Here is a 7,401-nt window from a genome sequence, read left to right on the forward strand (position 1 = left end):
GGGTTTGGGGTGTTGAGAGGGTGGTATAAGTGTCTCAGGCTACAAAAGACCCAGTCACTTTTAAATTGGAGTTCATACTTGGAAGTCAGCCATTTTAAGGTTATAGGTTTTTCACAAAAGCATTATTTTTGTGTGTACACATATTACATGTATACAGTATGTACATGGTGTAAGAATGACTTTGCCCAATCAAGAGATAGACTTTCCTCAGACAGCAACACAAAACACATTTGTTAGGCATGACATTTCACATATCTCTAGTCATGTGCTGGCTTCATTTTCCTCCTCTGAATGAAATGTTTCCAGTTTAAGCTGCTCCCCTCATCACCCACAGAATCCACCTGATTAAAATGTTACAGTCTGGGAAGCATTCATGAACAATGTTCACTGCATGTACTAATCTCCCTTTAGATAATGAGGCGGATGCTAGAGGCAATACCTCAACAGAAACATGTTGAATAACAAGTTTGACACAAGAGGTAAACATGTTGGAGCAGTGTGTGAACTGCATGTGTGAAAATATTCAGTACACTGCACCCGGACACATGGGGATAGCGAGTATAAATATGTTTTATATGGGGGTCTGTGTTTGCTCCATCTCTCAAGATCAGAGATCTCCAACAATGATAAACAAAAAGGAAATATTTCACATGGCTGATTGCTGACCTACAAATCCTTGTGTTTTGCTTGTAAATGCTCAAATCGAAGTATTTGTCGCCAGCAGTTGCTGTTGCTGTACATGATCCTGGTCTGGATGTACCATCAGCACCTTCAATGTCTGTTGAATGGAAATTTGGTATGCATATTTCCTCTATATCAGGTTGAAATTTAAATCCAATACTTTGGTTTGTTACAAAATACCAGCAAAACCGATGACATTCCCACCATGCTCTGCTGTTCTCTGTGTTAATAACCATGTTAGCATGCTAACATGCTAAACTAAGATGGTTAGTATATGTAAAGTTAGCATTTAGCTCAATGTACAGACTCACAGAGCCCAGCTGCAGATCTAGTCTTGTTTCCCTTCACTAGTTGTCAGTGTGTTGAAAGCTCAAATGTACTGAGCAGCATTTTAGTTAGTTATAACTGTTATAGCTGTCAGATTGAAAGAGTTTAACTAACAGTTTCAGAAAAATACTTCCAGTATCAATCTGTTCTATATAAGTGTCCTTGATCAACAGACTAAAGCAGCAGATGTGGATTGTCTTGCAGTTGTGTTAGAACAGTACAACTTCTTCTGATAGCATGCTATGTTTGCTGCTCCTATTGCTGCCTACCGCAGCACACTTGGATACAATGTAGAGAGCATCCTAACCAACTGTGTCACAGTCTGGTATGGGAACTGCTTTGCTGCAGAGGAGAAGGCACTGGAGCAGGTGGTGAAAACTCCCCAGCGCATCACAGGGACTCCACTTCCAGCCATTGAGGACATCCAGAGGAAACACTGTCTGCGTCGAGCCCGCAGCATTCTGAAGGATTCCTCTCACCCCGCCCAGAGACTGTTTTCTCCCCTGGAGAGGCAGGTGCCTCCGGACAAGGACCAGCAGACTGAGAAACACCTTTTTTCCCCAGAGCAGTCTTCCTACTGAACTCCCTGCTGATTCCACTGTCCCCTCATATACCTTAACTTAAATGCTGCTATATTGTTTTTGCTACATGTACCACATGTACATTTGCACTACCAGACTATTTATTTATACATATACTGCATCATTTGCACTCCAGTACTATGTACTGAATACTGCAATAACTCATCCACTGCACTGTTAACTATTTCCATAATTTGCACTACTTTAGATTCATTGCACTACTGTTCTGCCCAGTCCAATTCATTATTGTACATATCCATCAGTATACTTCTGTTTATAGTAATGCCATCTGTATATAATGTCCATAATACCACTTGTAAAATATTTTCATAATACTGCTCTATCCTGCATTTATGCACACACTTTATATCCTGCACTTGCTTATTGCACTTCTGGTTAGACCTAAACTGCATTTTGTTGCCTTGTACTTGTACATGTGTAATAACAATAAAGTTTAATCGAATCTAATCTAATGTTGTGGTGTGTTTCCTCATTTCTCAAGCTCTAGTTTAACACTAGCCAAACATGCACCAACAGTACTATTACTTCTTAATCTGAAAATAAGCTTGTCTCTATATATGGGGCATGTTTGCATGAAAAAATGGACTTACTAGCATTTTGTTTTGGTTTTAAAATGCTAAAGCATACTTGTTTGAAATATTTAAAAAGCATAAAAATATCTCAGTGTCATATCCAAAATTTAATAATACACAAATGATTTTCAAAGTTCCACATTTTTATTGAAATCATTAAAAGAATTATAAAAAAGCAAAGGTGGCCTTTTAATCATGTTTTCAACAAGCTATGAATAAAAACAAAGCTGCTTATAAACCATTACATTTTAATTCCCTCCAAAGTTCACTTTGTGTTTTGTTCTGTTGTGCTTCAACGCTGCACATGTGTGGATAAGCACTGTCCAAACCAACAAGCAACAACTTGTAGCTAAGACATCAAAGTTCCCAAATATACCAAATTTGTCACACTTAACTGAACAAACGTGTATAAAATTATGTCAGTACATGTGTACATCTGGGTTTGAATATTTCATTTAAAATGTTTCACACACTGTAAACATTGCATAATTGTCTAAAATGTTGGAAAAGTATAAGCCAAATATGTGATTAAGTCATTCAGCAGATGTTTTAAAAAAGACAATCAGGGTTTAATAGCTTAAGACACATTAGAATACCCGTATTTTTCCCGTATATAAGTGACAGAAAAACAAATTCAAGTACTTGGAATCACAGCTTGATTGAGCCCCCAAAATGGCATATCCTGATTGAATACATACAGTTTAGATACAAACGGATGCCAAAGTGTAAACATGATGGGTTTAACAGTTTAATTGTTAGCACTGTGAATTGTATATATGAAGGCAAGCAAAATGAAACAACTTCAATTAATATGATATTAAATATAATTGTTTAATTTAGTGAGAAATGCAGGCACCCAAACTCCTCTGAAGACAATCAATATTTTTTTTATAACAGTGTAAACAGTGACGTAGTGGAGAATAAATCCAGTAGTATCATGTTGTGATATTAAGTGTCTTCTAATAAACATTAGATTTATGAGAATGAAAGTGACTTATTTCAATCGTTGTTTGTTTGCTTTATAATAACCTACTTGGGATATCAATTAATTCACGTTACATATCAACCAATGCATGGAGTGCAAGTCAGCGGGAAGTGAAACTATTTCTCTCATAGCAGTTGCAATCCATTTAATCAACTTCCTTAAAGTGTATCAACACAGATGATTGCATTAACTTGTGACTTGCATTTGTATCACTAGAACATGGGGTTAGTGCCAGATTGTCTAAAACAGAAACTGCAAAAGCTCTTTGAAATTCCAATGAACAGATTTAGTGTGTGAGCAGTGTGATAACAGAAGCCTGAACAGACAGCTGCACAAAGTCGTTTGGTTGAAACACCGGACAATCAGTGGGGCATATTTCCTTATAGAGAGGTTGGTTTGGCAAGATTCAGCCTGAAACGTTTACTTTATCCTGAAAGAAACCAAACGAACAGAAAATTACAGATTGTCACAAAACTCACCAGCCACTCAGAATGAAACCGGACATGCGACTTAAAACACAACTACATCGCAAGGCGGATGTACAGATGTAGTTCTGTTTTAACTGACTTGTTTTAAATGCATGGTTTATCATTGTGTGGATAAAACAAATTACATTGTGGAGAGGACTCAAAACACTAAAGTTTTGTACTGCAAATATACTAATGGTTGGTTTTACTGTATATAGGCTGCAGTATTAATGCAGGATACATACACAGTAGATACAAACACAAATTCTAAAAGTAGCATCGTACATCTGGTCAATTTCAGTTTTAAAATGACTATAAATACGGGCAAACCATAAAAAGCCCTCATTGGTGGGGTGTGTTGGTGATACAAAGAAATATGATCCAGGAAATCCAGTTTGATAATAGATCCATGAGTAAGGCTTATCAGACACAGAAACGCAGTGCACAGCAGTTTTATAACACTATAAGATAGGAATTTATAACTCTAGAAGTCACGGTGACAATCATTTTATCTACAGTCGTGACAAATGCGAGGTAAACGTTAGACAGTGTTCACTCTACACGCCAAGAATGCGTGCTTACACATATTTTAGTATCTTGCCGGATGAGGCTGCAGTATGATGCCGCAAAAGTCGAGCCAGGCTGGACTAACGTGGCTCTGAAGCTGCCTAAGAAGCTAAAGTTTAATCTAATCAAAATAGATTAGGAACTTCCTGATTTGCAATTTCATCCAAGACAAGAGTTTACTCCCAGTATTAAAACTATAATAAGCTCGTCTGCTATTTGCTGTAAAGTCAAGGTAGTCAGGTGTAGTCAAATCAGCCTGAGGCAGCAGGTATAACAAGGTCAGTGCTGTTTCATTTCATAAGAATTAAACTGGGTGAGTAACATCTGGGAAGTGGTACAATAACTGCTTAGTATGAGTATACAAGGTCACATTGCGCTATTGCATCAGTCATTCATTGTCCAATCAGGCGTGGTGATTTGAAGTACGAGAGGAAAAACTTGATACTAAATAATGATTTACAGTAAAATTAGGGAGGGTGATGAAAAGAAAAAGAAACTTAACAATGGTGACTGAAAAACGCCTCCAATAATGATCTCAATCAAAAAAAGTTTTTGTTCTTGAAGAATCAAAGACAACTAATACCTGATCGAAATCTTCTTCTCCACTCATATTGTTGGTGAAATATAAGCTGTGATACTTTGATGAAATAAATTAATTTAATTTCTTAGAACAATTTTAAATCCCTGATGCATTTTATATGACATTACATTGTTATCATAAGTTGATTGCTTGTACTGGCTTATACTGTACAGTATCTACTGTTATCGCTGTTTAGTAGTATTGTAACAGCAGTCGGACAGGTGCAAGTTATCGCAATTTAAAAAAATAAGAAAAACGTTCTTACCCATCCACCTTGCTGAGTCACCCATGTGCCGACACGCCTGTTGAGGAATGCAGTCATGGCACTTTGAACTTTATTTTTTAGCTCTGGGGAAGATTTCTTGATATAAAGCCCCAAGGCCACTGAGGCCCTGATCAGCTGCATCTCTGAAACCACTTCAGCTCTCTGAGAGACCTGAGTCTGACACAAGGACTCCACACCATGGCTAAACGCTGTTTCTATGGCCTGGGGAGAGATGAGATAGGGGTCCAGATATTACACAGCAGGAAATTCAATATAAAGACATCATAGTAGACATATAGGTGGGTCCTGACTACACCTGTAACTCTCCAGTCAACCTCCTTTCAAAGTTTGGAAACGGAAAAACAAATCCTGATTTAATGTTGGATCTATTTCCAAATGTTTTGCTTGTTCTATTTTACAACTGGTAATGGAGTCAAGCCAGTCACAGTACAGTGTAATGAGATTTGTGAGCTTTTGCATATTTTATCAGAAATGTATCTAAGGAATCCAAGATATGGCAGACATGCATTTTATCTTGACCGGCATAAACTGCAGAAGCACCGATTGAACATAAATATATTTGCCAGAATGCTGGTGTTTCACTCATTGTTCAAGCAGTAGATTGATATTTTATTGAGAAAGTACCCATTTTAAGAAAATGTGTTACAGAGTGATTTCACCCAGATTACAAGAGACAATATTTGGTGGTATCTGGCAGTGCATCTTAAGTTTTAATATCAGTCTCTGAGATTTTTGCCATCACCCCGGTACAATGGAGGTGAATGTAATTTAAAGCTGAAATGATATTTAACACAGTTGTCAGCAGTGTCTTTCCAGGAACATCCACTTACCTAACTGTCAATACAAAATTGGCCCTATGAAAACTGACACTTGACACCTCAAAACCTGGACAAATAAAACCTGAGAAACACTGGAGGTAAATATGAAAAGATGCTTTTTTGGTAATTTGGTTGAACTAATACTGTGACATATCTTCTAGTATCCCCATCATTACTAATGAAATGAATATTTCAACCCATTTCTGCTGCATTCACACAACAAAATAGTCAAAATTACACACAAAATACACTGGCAAGAGACTGCTACATTTTGCTACAACAGGCAGAAAGCAAGCAGTGCTTCTTCTACCCCTAAGTGTCTAAGAATATACATAACTTCCTGTGAATGCCATTGGTGGATTAATATAAAGCAATATTCGTGTGTGTGTGTGTGTGTGTGTGTGTGTGTGTGTGTGTGTACCTCTTCTGCTGCTGCTTGCTTCAGGTCACTCAGTACAGCTTTAAATTTGACGTCGTCATTCAGGGCATCAGCCACACTTCTCAGTTTATCAGCTATCAGAACTGGGTCAAAACTGTCGCCTGAAAAGAAAAACGAAACAGAGAAGCAAACATATTATCAAGTCTCAACAGTCAGTGACAGCAGGCTAAATATCTGTAATGTACTGTAGGCCTGCCTATAAGGGTCTGAGGGGAGTTTCTCAGCCTGTCGACGACAACAAGAAGCTGTAACTATAGGTGCTGAGACAGAAAGAGGTTAACAGCTAAGTAAAGGAGCCCTGCCTGTACCCTACAAAAGTAAAATGTCACTTATTTGATTGATATTAATGGACATAGAATGTTGGGCATCACACCCGGTGACAACATCTGCTGTAAACGTGTTAACGCTACATTGTCTCATGTTTGCTTAAACACGACCTCGACTGTAACACATACAACTTAAATATAGTAGCCTATAGCTTATCACCTAGCGACCTCTCCGACCTCTCTTTGATATCTGAAAATGAAAGTGCTCCTACTGTAGCTGACGTTTATCCGACTCCTACATACAGTTCGCTCTCTCTCTCACACACACACACACATTAGCAAATTATATCATTCACGGACAGAAAAACCGAACTAACCCGTGCTCCCTCTGGGGCTGTCAGTCTCCAAACAAGCATTAAATGTACGATGTTTAATATCGTCCTCGTCCTCGTCCTCAAACAGATGCTTGATTATTTCACTCGTCTGCCACTCGACACTGTGTGCAGTTGGAGCCATTGTTGCAATGCACACACCCGAGAGACGCAGCACGCAGCCGCAAGCGGAGGGGCGGTTACTCGTAAACTTCCGGTGTGTCACAACTCACCTGTAGTTATTTATTGGAATATATTCGTCCAAAAACTGGCATAGCACAATGGCTTACTTCTGGTTTGGGGCTATCTTTAGCTAGCTTGACATAAGATACTGAAGCCGGGTCAAAGAGCAGGAGTCGAAATCGAGTAGCTGATATATACAAACAACTGTATCCTGAATGTAATAATCATGAACTTTGGGAGTGAGGACGAAGGATGGG

Source organism: Siniperca chuatsi, linkage group LG2 (genome assembly GCF_020085105.1).
Source record: "Siniperca chuatsi isolate FFG_IHB_CAS linkage group LG2, ASM2008510v1, whole genome shotgun sequence".
NCBI lineage: Eukaryota > Metazoa > Chordata > Actinopteri > Centrarchiformes > Sinipercidae > Siniperca > Siniperca chuatsi.